The sequence below is a fragment of the Capsicum annuum genome, chromosome 11 (assembly GCF_002878395.1).
Source record: "Capsicum annuum cultivar UCD-10X-F1 chromosome 11, UCD10Xv1.1, whole genome shotgun sequence".
Classification (NCBI taxonomy): domain Eukaryota; kingdom Viridiplantae; phylum Streptophyta; class Magnoliopsida; order Solanales; family Solanaceae; genus Capsicum; species Capsicum annuum.
The window spans coordinates 45,114,828-45,129,777 of NC_061121.1; positions in this window are offsets into that span (position 1 = coordinate 45,114,828).

The following is a 14,950-nucleotide window of genomic DNA, read 5'->3' on the forward strand; positions in this document are numbered from 1 at the left end:
GCAATTTTCATTTACTTTTTATCACTTTGAAAAATTATAATTCTATGTGATTATATGCATGTTCTACTTCACGTTTGATTTTCTGAAATTGTGATAATCGAAAATAAGTTTTTGCTTTTGGGCTATTCTTTCTTATTGGTTTTAGTTTTGTTGTTTCATCGTATGCCTGAAAGAGTATATTTCACCAATTTTTTATTTGTTCATTGAATATATGTATGTGAGATAATGACGGAGTCAAAATTTTTATTAAGAAATGTCAAAATATAAAAAAATAAATACATGAAGAAGACAAGGAGTGTCAATATTAATATACGTATATATTAGGAATAGAAAAAAATGATGTGACATCTTTCATTGGCTAAAAAATATAATTTTTTGGGATTTTTCTCTATTTGTTTTCATTTATGTTCTATATTAAATAAAAGTTCAAAAAAAAACTTTTTTAGCTCTCTTAATGTATAATCTATAATCTATAATCTATAATCGATATCTATAATCTATATCTATAATATATTAAAAGTGTGAAGAGCCTTAGAAAATTGATTTAAACTTTTTTCCCTTTATTGAAAGTATCTGCAATAGACAAAATTATCTTTTTTACTTTTTTCTTAAATTATTTTTAATATATAGAAAGAATTTTAAATCTATAAAATTCATTGTTTTTGTTATATGAGTTTTGCTAGGATTAGAATCTTTATCATATATTTTAGGACTCCTTACCATATATTCTAGGATTTCTTAATTATTAATTCTATTCTTATACACAACCAAAACCAACTCAAGCTAAAATTTCACTCAAACCAACTAAATTTTAATTTTTGAAAAGTTGTCCAAATATTAATATTGTAAAAGTTGTCCAAATATAGTACAGTACGTGTGATGTTTAAGTAGAATTCTTTTGGAAAAAAAAAACTATTTTTAAGGACTTCTATTTTGGACTTCTTTTTTTTAAATCAAAGTTGGTTTAGGTTTTTTTTTTTTTTTTTAAAAAATAAATCAATATCATTCATTTTTTTAGGTCTTTAATTAATTAAAGTCCTTATTTTATGTAGGTAAGAAATCATAATATTTAACAATTCTAGATTGATTAGAATTTACCTTATATAAAAAGAGTCTACAATTCTATATGTAATATTTTCAATCAAATTTTACAAAAAACATGAGAAAATTGAAGGAAATGTGTCTTTTAAGTCTTGAATGATTGGTGACATTGACCAACTTGAAGGGTCAAACATAATTAGAAAATTTGATTAAGTTAATTGTGTACTTGATTAATATTTTCAAAACTTTCTAATCTTTTCAAAAATATAAATCAACCCAACCCACACCCCTCTTCAATCAAAATCATCGACCGTCAAAATCATCGACCGTCTCTCTCCTCTCTCTCGACAGCTTCTCTCAACCAATAGTTCTATAAATTTCTCCTTTCAATCCCCGACGACTTCAACTTCCGACGAAAAATAGTTGAGCTTCGAGTTCCTTTTCGACTTCAACCGTCAATCGATGTGACAGCCTTACTCTCTGGCCACAACAGCTTTGAATTCTTCATCGTTCCTTTTCTTCTTTCACAAGTAAAAAATTATGGCCTTTTTAGTTTTGAAGAAAACGAGGAACTTGAGCCAACTTCTCTTATAGTATTGGTCAACAATTTTAATATTTGTTGCTTTAATTTAAAATATGGTCTGAATAAAACCCTAATTTATGGTATTTCTTTTCTTCTCTTTTCGAAGTGAATAATGATTTTTTGTTGTTTGTTGTATTTTTTTGAAGTTTGATTTTTGTTGTTTGTGTTTATACAAACAAAACAACAATTTTGGTGTTTTTTGTGTTGCGCCCGTTGCTGGGTTGATTTGTTCTTGTTTTTGGTAAAAATGGTGATATTGTTGTTGTTCTGTTAAACAAAATTGTTCTACTATTTTTTTCAACATATTATCCATCTGGTGCAACATATTAACCATCTGATGCAACAGATCAACCATCTGATGCAACAGAGGAACCATCAGATTAAAATTCGGATGCAACAGATTAAACATTTTATGCAACAGATTAACCATATGATGCAAAAAATTAATAATCTGATGTAATAGAAGAACCATCGGATAAAAAAATCTGATACAACAGATTTAGCATATGATGCAATAGTTTAACTATATAATGCAACAGATTAACCAAATATTGTAATAGATTAATCATCTGGTGCAACAGATTTGCTATTGGACGCAACAGATAAACCATCGAATTAAAAATCTGACGCAACAGATTAACTATCTGATGCAATTGAGGAACTATCAGATTAAAGATCTGATGCAACAGATGAACCTCCTATTGGATAAAATCCTATCAACTCTTCTAACAGGATATGTCCAAGACTTAGTTTTTCCAACTGATCATTTATCTGTCGCGATAGATGAACCTTCTATTGGAAAAAATCTAAATAATATTGATCGTTGATAACTGTTCCAACAGATCACTCATATGTTGCAAAACATGTGTGACCTGTTGCACAGACCATTCATCATTCTCAATAGATGAGTGATATATTTTGTATTATCACAACAGATTACTCAGTCGTTGCTAAAGTTTAGTTAACTGTTCCAACAAATCACTCATATATTGGAACATATGTGTGATCTATTGCATAGACCATTCATTTTTCGTAACAGATGAGTGATATAATTTATATTGTTGCAACAGATTACTCAGTCGTTGCTATAAGTTATTTAACTATTCCAACAGATCACTCATATATTGTAATAGATATGTGATCTGTTGCACAGACCATTCATCTTTCTTAACAGATGAGTGATATGTTTTATATTATTACAACAGATTAGCCATCCATTGCAACAGATTATTTAACTATTCCAATAGATCACTCATATATTGTGATAGATGTGTGATCTGTTGCACAGACCATTCATCTGTCTTAAAATATGAGTGATATATTTTGTATTATTGCAATAGATTACTCATCCGTTATAATAGGTTAGTTATTTGGTACAACAGATAACCTACCTGGTGTAACAGAAGTGTGATTTGTTGCAACTGTTATTTTACTATTGTGCATGTCAGATATATTATTATTTTTTTTAACGATGCATTAATCAACTATAATTTATTTTTTATGTTTCTGTTATTATAGATAATATGGCTCTAAAAAGAACAGAAATCGAATCAAGTCCAAGTAAAGGAACAAGTGAAACAGCTAGGCTACATCCACCACTCTATGAGTTTGTTTTACAAGCTTTATCTCAATCAAGAGCAGAATATGATGAACACGGGGAGGAGAAATATTTCAAAAGAGATGATCCAAATACTAAAATCCCTTCCACCAAAAAATTGGTCAAAACCTTCAACATTAATCATTATCCTGTGAGAATGCAGTGTGATGGTGTCACAGAATTAATGGATGATTTTGTGTTTAAGTCATTCATGGGAAAATCTTTCGACGCCTTCAAAAAAATACTTTGAGAACAAAAATTGGATGCTTATTTCAGGGACATCTGCTTTGGGAAATATCTTGATTTGCCGGAGGACAACAATGCTCATTTCCAAATGAAAATGGTAGATGAACTTCTCACGCGTAGGTTTTTATATGAAAACAAAGATAAGATGGCTGAGGTGTGGATAAATTACTATGGCATTTTTGTTTGTTTTGATTGGAAGAAGTTTGCCATAGTTACTGGACTAAAATATTATCCTCCTTCTCCTTCTCATGTTATACCTATTCTAACAAAAAAAGGCATCCCGCACACCCAAAAAAGGCAAAAGCAAGTCGTGTGATCGTGATGACCTAGTGTTCATTGTTGGTCCAAGCTTCAAAAATAAAAATTTGATAGAAGCGTTGAAAGGTAAAGAATTTCAAAGAAGCATAAGCAGTCATTATGCTTGGTTTGGTTTGTACATAATATTCTTTGGGCGAGAGACGTTAACAACAACATAAGTGTTGGTTTAATAAAGCTCTCCGAGGATCTTGAGGTGTTTAACAACTATCCTTGGGGTTATGAAAGCTTCAAAATGGCTGTCAAATATTTGTTGACTCCGTTAGCGTCAAAGACAGTCAACTTATATGGCTTTCCATGGGCTTTCATGGTAAATGTTTCTTTCTTTTATTATGATATCATTCATTTTTTACTCAATTATGGTTTTAATTTATTGGTGTTATTTTATAGGCTTGGGCATTTGAAGTCATTCATTCCTTATTTGAGACAATAAGTGAACTACCAGGAAGAAGTTTCCTGTCCAAGAATCTTGAGATAGTTGTCAGCCAAAACTGATAAAAATGCAAAAAAAATTTATCTCTTCAACCCCCCGAAGGATGCAGTAAGTATAATTATAATTAAGTTTTTGTCTTAATTAATGATTTTTTGAATAGCTCTAATCATCATTCTAATATATGTAATGATTTATGTTAGATTGTGCATCCGCCACTAGTTTCGACCAATCGAGAGTTGAAGATGCCATTTTTTCTTACTTTACGGTCTATTTAAACTTTATCGGACCCTAAGATCATTGATAGAATAAAAATGGAATTGTTTGGAGCAACAACCATTACAAAAACAAAAACAATTTTGGAGGTAGGCTTATTGTTATTGTTAGTCTTAGTGGTGATGGAGCTGTTGGTGGGGATAGTGGTGCTGCTATTGGTGCTAATGATGCGCCTCTTACAGTATTTAAAACAAACTATTATGAGTATGATCATACTGGTTATACAGATTTTTTCTCTCCCAACGAATGTTCTGCATGTAAATGTCAAGACTGCAAGGTGAAACATAATGTAGTGATTAATGCATTAACTGCTTCTATAAAGGAATTGACATCTAAAAGGGGTATCATTCCATCACAAAGGATTTTATATCCATCCACTCCATTAGAGATTAAGGCTAAGTGGAGAAGGAAAGTAATTTCCAAGGCATTATCAAGTATCTAAAAATGCAAAATTACAACTCCTCTGTCCGTGTGTTGCATTGAGCAATTACAATTGCCAAAGGAGAGAAGTACGAGCTGAAGAAGGTGAATATATATGTCTGTTCCAACTAACAAACAGACACATATCTATTTTAATAGATGACATATCTGTTGAAAATTATCAAATAGATATATACATCTGTTACAATAGTTGACAAACTTATCCATCAGATAAAGTATCTGTTGCAATATATGTCTCATATATTTTAGCAAATCAAACAGCTCTTCGTACCTCTTTTATTTGTACTAACAGATGACCTATCTGCTACAACAGATGAGTCATATGTTGCGATAGATAGTTCATCTGTTGGAAATTATCATACAGGTCTTTCTCATGTAGAAATTTGTCCCAACAGTTGATTCCTTTGTTGCAACAGAAATATAATTTGTTTAGGACAATTTAAAAAGGGAGGAAGACCTGTTTGATTTGCTAGAACAGATGAGTTATCCTTTTCTATTCTGTTGTATCTCCGTGATTAGCATTGATCAATTCTAACTTTTCAGGTGGATGTAGAAGCTACTGCTGAACAACATTGACAACATACTACCCCTTTTATGGAAATACAAAGAACAAAAAGAGTAGAAATTGTACATAAGCTACAATAAAGATCCATGACGACCAAAGCCGAATTCTATAGCACCAGATTAAGAACGACTTGTCCATATTGAGTAGATCTTTATAGATTGGGTCTATCAAAGTAATAACCTCACCCCTCCTTAGAAATTCTTGGCATTAATACTTAAATTGTTAATGTATTTGTTGAGATCTGTACCCATAATAATTTTTTTATATTTTATTTATTTGTTAATTTATTTCTGTTAATTTCTGATGGCGTCGATTTATTTTATTTTGTCTATGAATTTTATTTTTTCCCTAGATTTGAACTTATTAATTGAAATGGAATACTAAATTCAGATATTGCAACAGGTAATGTATCTGTCGCAATAGACGACACATCTGTTGGAAAATATCTAACAGATTTAGACATATGTTGCAACAGGTAGGTAATCTACTGGAAATTATCAAACAGGTGTTCCCACTGTTGCAACAGATAGACTTAGATAGAAACATCAATATAATGCAACACATGACCAACCTATTGCAACAGATAAACTATATGTAAGAATAGGTAGAATATCTGTTACAACAGATGGACAATCTATTTTATTTATTTGCATTCAACTCTCATTAGACATAAAAAATTATCACTATATGTAAAAAAGTGAAAGTGACTTGAAATAAAAAAGGCACAATAACTATATTCAATATAAATTAATGGATGAGTAAAAATAGTGATTAATTTTACCATGAAAGCCCAAGGAAAGCCGCATAATGTGATCGTCCCTAAGGATAGCTTTACCAGTAAATATTTGACAGTCAAGTAGAAGATGTAATAACCCCAGGAATAATTGTTGAATTTATTAAAACCCTCAGCACACGCCAACAAATCATTTTTTATGACCTTATTGACGTCTCTTGCCAATATGACGGAATAGGCAAACCAAACTAATCATAATTGATCCCTGTACTGCTTTGGTATGGTTTTATCCTTGAGATCTGTCATCAAATTCGATGCTTTGTAGCCACGTCCAGCAATTTCCAACAACCAATCTATTTTTTCGTAGTGTTTGTTGGTTTTGTTGGGTGGTCACTAGGACAATGCCTTCCCTCTATTTGCTTGTGGTGGTTTGGCTGTCCTACTTACCTTAGACCTTTTGCAGGGTGTTCCCTTAGTGATAGGTTCTTCTGGACGATTGCATCTCAAGCCCATCACTATGGTAAACTCTTGCAAGCCAAAACAAACCGGCATGCCACAGTGGTTGATCTAGATTTCATTCATCCTTTTGCGCCCTTCCTACAAATCTTTATCATCCTCCACGTACTTGATCTTACACTTGAGAAGACCGTATACCATCCTCATTTGGAAACGGGCAGGGGAGTCCTCGGGTAGCTCAAGAAAGCGTCCAAAGCAACTCCTCTTAAAGAGTTTGTCTATGTTTTCGTTCTTCATAATATTCCTAAAATAATTAAAAATTTTCCCCAACTGACATTTAAGTACAAGTTCACTAGTTAGTTCTGCAGGGTCATCTATTGGCATCACAACTTAAAACCTGTCAATACTAATACTTTTGGTAGGATCATGCTGGGATGTCGATATAAATTCATACCCCATTGGTGATCCATTATCATTATGTTGATGATCATCCTCTTTCTCACTCTCTAGTTCCTTCTCTTTCTCACTTTCATTTTCTTCATCACCATCTACAGACCCTTGTCCAGCTCCCTCAATGTTGTTTTCATATCTCTCCTCAACTTTACTTTTCTCTGACTGAGATTGTTCAGGAAACTCCTCCGAATCACTCTATACTTTAGCCTTTGTTGTTGGGTGGTCAGAAGTTGATCCACTTTCACTTTCTTTTCTTTTGGAAGACATGTTTTACCTACAAACAACAGAAAAACAAAAATTACATTACAATTAATGAATGCATAAATTTTAAAAAATACATTACAAACACCACTAATACCAATACACCAATAGCCATCACAAACACCACCAACCAATGCCACAAACACCACGAATACCGACACCACCAACTGCCACCACAAATACCACCAATACTGACACCACCAATATCCACTACAAACACCACAAACCAATGCCACCAACAACACCACAAACAGCCACCAACACCACCAATGCCAGCAACACGACCACCAAACCACCAATACTAACACCACCACCAACAGTCACCAACAACACTATAAACACCATCCAGCAACACCACAAACACCATCCAATAATACCATCATAGTCAACGGAACACTGCAACAAAAACTAGGGTTTCATCGGGTTCTTCCTACGATTTTACCATCAAGACTCAAAATTGTTAACCTATTTTTGAAGATAATATAACTAAAAGTCTTCTTTTTCATAATTACTTAAGAAAAAACTAATTTTTAGAAAAAATAACAAATATAGAACTCATATTAAACTCTGTTACCTACGAATACAGAGAAAAATAAAGGATACAAGCAATAACAAAGTTAAAAATAACACCTAGATGGTCGAAAATGGGAAAAAATCAATCTGTTGTGAAGGGTTGAGAAATATGTTGAGTAGTTATTGTCTGTATTGTTGAGAGAGAAATAAAAGAGTGAGAACTCGAGATTTGAAATGATAAAACTTTTTCTCACAAATAGATGATTTGTATGGATTGATTTGTATTTTGGAAAAGAATGACAAGTTTTGAAATTATTAATTTGGTCCGAATTGATCTTAATTATTTTTAGCTAAATCAATTTAGGTATTAGCTTATAGTAATAAGTTAATGAGAAGAATTTCATCTTGGAGTGATCGATCGATCGACGACTTGGGTCAGAAGGAACGCAACACCAACACCATGCAATTGCAAAAGACTCAATTAAAGTTGTATTTGACATTATGTACTCGTACCTAGATCTAGCTAAATAAATTTATGTATTATATTATAATAATAAGTTAATGCAACTCGTTTCATCTCGGAGTGATCGATCAATCGACGACTCGGGTCGGAAGGAACGCAACTCCAACACTAATATCATGCAATTGCAAAAGACTTAATTAAAGTTGTAGTTGACCCTATGTACTTGTCCCTAGATCTAGATAAATTAATTTAGGTATTAGCTTATAATAATAAGTTAATGAGAATCGTTTCATCTCAGAGTGATCGATCGATCGACGACTTGGGTCGGGAGGAATGCAACACTAACACCATTCAATTGCAAAAGACTCAATTGAAGTTGTAGTTGACCCTATGTACTCATCCCTAGATCTAGCTAAATTAATTTAGGTATTAGCTTATAATAATAAGTTAATCCGAATAGTTTTATCTCAGAGTAATCGATCGATCGACAACTCAAGTCGGGAGGAATGCAACACCAACACCATGTAATTGCAAAAGACTCAATTAAAGTTGTAATTAACCCTATGTACTTGCCCCTAGATCTGGCTAAATTAATTTAGGTATTAGCTTATAATAATAAGTTAATGTGAATCATTTCATCTCAGAGTGATCGATCGATCGACGTCTCGAGTCGGGAGGAATGCAACACCAACACCAACACCATGCAATTGCAAAAGACTCAATTGAAGTTATAGTTGACCCTATGTACTCGTCCCTAGATCTAGATAAATTAATTTAGGTATTAGCTTATAATACTAAGTTAAAAAGAATCGTTTCATCTCGGAGTGATCGATCAATCGATGACTCGAGTAGGGTGGAACGCAACACCAACACTATGTAATTACAAAAACACTCAATTGAAGTTGTAGTTGACCCTATTTACTCGTCCCTAGATTAAGCAAACCCTAGTTTATACCATGCAATTATATAAAAAAAAATGTTCAACCTGTTGCAATAGGTGGAGAATCTGTTGGAATTTAACAAACAGATTACTGAATATGTTACAACAGGTAGATAATCTGTTGTAATTTATCAAACAGATTATTGAATATATTGCAACAGATGACTGAGCTATTGGAAATTTTCAAACAAAAATTATCATCTGTTGCACCAGATTAATTATATGTTTTAAGATCTTTTTTTATTTGAAAGCAATTTTTCGTCCAAGATAAAAAAGATAAAATAAGGCGGTAAAAACTATTACTTGGATAACTCGAAAATTTCCCTCTTGAGTGGTCTTATCTTGTCTTTTCAATGTCACCATCTCCTCGTGCCCCTCGAAGATATTAATGAATATTTAAAACCCATCTCTATAATTCTCTCTTTCAGCCATAACTTAACTTAGCTCATCTCTCTCTTTTAGAATTCTCTTTCTCTCTTAACCATCTCCTTTTTTTCTCTTTTTTTTCTCTTCTTTCGCATAAGGATCCTTTTGGATCTCAACCAATCAATATCTTTTCTCAACTGAAATAAGTGTTCTGATCCCGTTGCTTTTTTAACATTACAGGTATGGTTCGATACTGTTCTTTCCTTCTTGTCTTCTTCTTTGTATGTTATTTTAATTAGATATTTGGATATGTTGTTTGTTACTTTGTTGGTGGCAATGTTGTTGGGGGTGTTGGTATTTTTGGAATATGTGGCATTAGTGTTATTGATGGTGTTGGAACATATGGTGTTATTTCTTTATTATTGATATTGGTGGTAGTGTTACAACAGTTTCCTCAACTGTTGCAACTGATGAATCATTTTTTAGAACAAATGGAGAAACTGATGGAACAAATCAAATCAATAACAAGGCTAGTTTGAATTATTCCAATAGATGACCCATCTATTGCAATATTTCATACATCGGTGGCCACAAATATGTCGTCTGTTGCAATAGATAACCCATCTGTTGAACAGAGGAGGAATATATTACATTAAATTACTCATCTATCGTATCAGATTGGTCATCCATCATAATAGATTCATCATCTGTCGCAAAAAATTCATCATCTGTTGCAACAGAAAATGCATCTATGGTAACCGATTGACGCCATATTACATCAGATTGATCGTCTATTGCATCAGATTGTTATAATATGTTGTATTCATTCAATTTTGTATTATCCTTTTGTAATGTTCCTTTTATTCTTCTTTTGTTTGACATCAAATGTTTTTCTCTTGTTTGCAGATAAAAGGAATTGAAACTGGATCAATTTTTGCCCAACCAACATTAAAGGCTAGAGTAAAAATGATTTTAGAGGAATAAGGTGCTTGCAGATGAAACCACTTCATATGTGAGAGGTATGTAATACTGATCAACCTATCGTAAAAACACATATCCAGTACACTGATTTTGTAAATGTTGGTTCTTTACCTATTAGGTGTTAATCCTTCAAATGAGATCCTGTATTTTATAGTTAAGTTTGTTAGGTTCAAACTGGTAAGGGTGAGGGACCAAGTAGGTGGTGTCGATACCCTATTACGGTTTAATAAAGATTTTCTAATGTTTATGTATCAAGTTTGGGGAAAGGTTTAAGTTATTGGCGATAGTGTAAATATCCAAAATTGTTAGATCAATTTTAAGGGTTCAATCGACTTTTGAAAGGCCTCTAAAGCCTCACACTACCGCAAACAAGAATAGAAAACTAATAGAAATTCTCCTAGTCTAAATTTATATGGATAGGTTGCACGAAGAGACTATTATAAAGCAGAAGGTGATTGGAAGAATAACTGTCTGGGAAGGGGGGGTGGTTGAGAAGACCATATATCAACTCAGATCTTATTAAAGAAGAAACACGAGGTAGGAAGGATAGTGTAGCGAAACTGGCTGATGAAATTGACATGAAAAATGAAAAAATTGAATGAGCTGCAAGTGTAAAAGTGTATCCAAAAATGAAAATCCATAAGCCATTCTTGAAAAAGAAAAATGATAAAGTGGATTGGAGTTATGCACTTTGTTAGGGGACTGCAACCAGCTAATGTGGCCTGAATGAAGACCCACTAAGATCCGGGTTGAGAACTCTAAGGAAGAAGTTTGGCGAACACAGAGAATTGGTAAGATTTTTAGTCAAGAATGAAACCTGAACCAACAAATCCTGAAGTAAGAATAAGGGATCAAGCCAAGGTGGCAATTTCTCAAGTTAAACTTGTATCCCATGTCTCCTGGTTATAGCTCTAGTCTGGCCAAAGGCAGTGGAAACAACAATACATGGGATTTCTGCCCAACTTCAGACCTTTTTGTTTCTACTGTCATTGACCTAATCAGAACCACAAAGAGAAGTCATGGGATGCAAGTTAAACTTCTAGTGTTATTAGTTCAGGTTTCATTCTTGACTGAAAATCTTAGCAATTCTCTGTGTTCGCTAAGCTTCTTCCTCAGAGTTCTCATTCTGCATCTTTGTGGGTCTTCATTCAAGCCATGCTCGCTAGTTTCACTATCTATAAAAGTCCATATCTCCAGTCCTCTTTACCATTTTTCTTTTTCAAGAACGACTGGAAGATTTTAATATTTGGATGCACTTCCCCATTTGAAGCTCATTCAGTTGTTTTTGTCTTTCAAGTCAATTTCATTAGCCAGATTGGCTAGAAGTTCCTTGCTTACTTCCCTGTGTTTCTTCTTTAATAAGGTCTGAGTTAACATATGGTCTTCTCCACACCCCCTTCCCGCACGGGTATTCTTCCAATCACCTTCTACTTTATTATAGTTTCCTCGTGCAACCCATCCATATAAATTTGGACTAGGGGAATTCTATTGGTTTTCCATTCTTGTTTGCAGCAGTGCGAGGCTTAGAAGACCTTTTAAAAGTCCATTAAACCCTTCAAATTGGTCCAATCACTATTCAATATTTACACTTCCGCTAAAAACTTGAACCCTTCCCCAAACTTAACACATAAACATAAGTAAAACCGTCATTAGATTCTAACAAAGAATCGACTCCACCATCTTGGAACCCTTAGGCCTTATCAGTTCTACCTATTAAACCAAACTATAAAATGCATGATCTCATTTGAAGGATCAAAGTCTAATTGATAAAAAATTGCATTCACAAAATCATTGTACTTTATATGTGTCTGTCACGATAGCCTGATCAGTAATACATAACTCCCATGTATGAAAGTGGATCCATTCATCAGCACGCACCTTGTTCTTCCTACTTCATCAATGTCGGCCAGTGTTTATTCTTCACTTCCCATCGTTAAGTAGTGTACAAGACCGCGGATGCTCAAAAGGGTAACCATCTTCAATGTCAGAGGATTACATGCCCGTCAAGAAAAAAACAAGTGCTACAAGTTGTGACTTTTCACCTTTTTTGTTTTTAAATCTATTTATATAATAAAATAGTCACCAATTTAGGTTAATTCCCCATCTATTGCAGCTAATGAATAAACTGTTAGAAGAAATCAAAACATCTCCTCTAACATATGGTTTATCTATCACAATAGATAATCCATATATCGCAACAGAGTATCATCAGTTGCACATACAAACCATCTGTTGTAACTGATGGTAAATTTGTTGCAACAGTGGGTTATCTGTTGGGACAGATGAATGATCTGTTGTAATAGTTCAATAATAATGGTTGTTATTAAGTCTCAAGTCTCAAACCATTTTGAAAAGGTGAGAAGTTTGAATGTAAAAGAAAAAGTCGTATCTTTCCACAAAAAAAAAGCCAGCAGTTTGAGTGTAATTAATACAATTGACCTGATGCCATTTTGCCAAAATGATCTGTGGCAACAGCTCAATAATAACGATTTTTATTAAGTTTCAAACTATTTTGAAAAGGTGAGAAGTTTGTATGTAAAAGAAAAAGTCACGTCTTTTCACAAAAAAACAAAAAGGCAACAGGTTGAATGTAATGAATACAATGGACCTAAACAGTCATACCTTTTTGCCTAACACATTCAAATTCAATCCTCTATAAATAGGTCCCTCCACTTTTATTTATTTCTTGCATTTTGTCTTTTCAGATTACATCTTCAACCACTTCTCTTCAAAGAACATATTTCTTTCTCATTAAGGTAAATTTTTTTTTCTATGTAAATCTACCAGTTTGTAATATACATTGTATTACATTCAGACTCTTTTCTTTACTTTTGTGTTTAATTTTTTTTTGTCAATTCATGCATGTTCTAGATATGGCTGATACAAATTGGGACGTTGCAATTCTACAAAACACTGTCTGAGAGCTTGAGTCGCAGGTTCACGACCTACGGTAGGAGTTATCCGCCATGAGAGCCCGATGATCATAGAGATTCACAAACTTAGGAGGGCCTTGCTTGTGCCGGTTGAAGATTGGCCAGCTGGCAATAATAATGTTGTTGCTGATAATAATCATACTTAGAATGTGTTTAGCCGACTTTGGCTTTTTAATTCTTATTTAATTCTTATTCTGTCTATTCCTTCTTCTAAACATGTTAACATGTCAATTGTTGGAGCCGTAAGGAGCAATTTTGAATCCCAATAGCAATAGAAATTTTGGCATTTGAGTTCTTTCAACAGATCGACCATCTGTTGGAATAGATTTCTGTCAGCAGATTATCTATCAATTGGAGGAAAACATTCTAGTTTGATGGAACTGTGTTGTGTTCTTCCATCTAATGTCCCTCTGTTGCCACAGATGGCTAATCTGTTAAAAATAATTATGGTCTGTTGTATTATTTAGTTCATATTTTGCCTCTTTTTATTGATGCACAAGTTATTCAAAAAGATATTTTATATATAATAAATGATAACATTACATTAACAACAATGAGTTAAATATATAAAAGTCTACAACAAACAACAACACAAGTTTTTGCAATTACAATGATCATTGTGAATTATGATCCGGGCATGTAGTTCTTTTATGGCCAGCGCGCTTACATACGGAGCACTTATTTCTTCTTGATGAAAATGATTCTCCGACTCTACGCCTCCTCTTATATGGCTTTCTTCCTGGTTTGATAGTGTTTGGGTCAATATATAGAAAAGGTATTAATCTCTTCAAAAGCTCTGCAGGAACAATCCAAGATTCTTTGGGAGGCACCGAAGTAATATGCCCACTATATGCCATTTTATATTTTTCCACCGAATAATATGGAGATAAGTGCTTGTAAATTTTAGTTCCATGTTTTGCACCATATTGAGCTCGAAGCACTACCATAGAATGTGGACAAGGTATTTTGTCCAAGTCAAAAACTCTGCATGTACAAGATCTTATTTAAAGGTCGACCGTGGCAAACTCACCATGATCGGTGATACTGAATTTGTAATCTGCAATTTGATGAGATAATAACCTATTCCCCAAACTGATATTCGTTGATATTATTTTTTTAATTTCTAGAATAAATGTTGTTCTTCTTGGGCCCTCGAATTGCACACGCCTTTCATTTAAGAATTGGCCATACTTCTTGTTTATTATTTCAAACAGAGCCATGATGGAAAATTCTCTTTCATCGCCAAACAATGAATTCACCGATTCAGCTATGTTTGATGTCATAATATTGTACCTATACAAAAGAATCACTTAGTACGACATCTTACTAAACTTGTAACTTAAACAAGACATTAAAT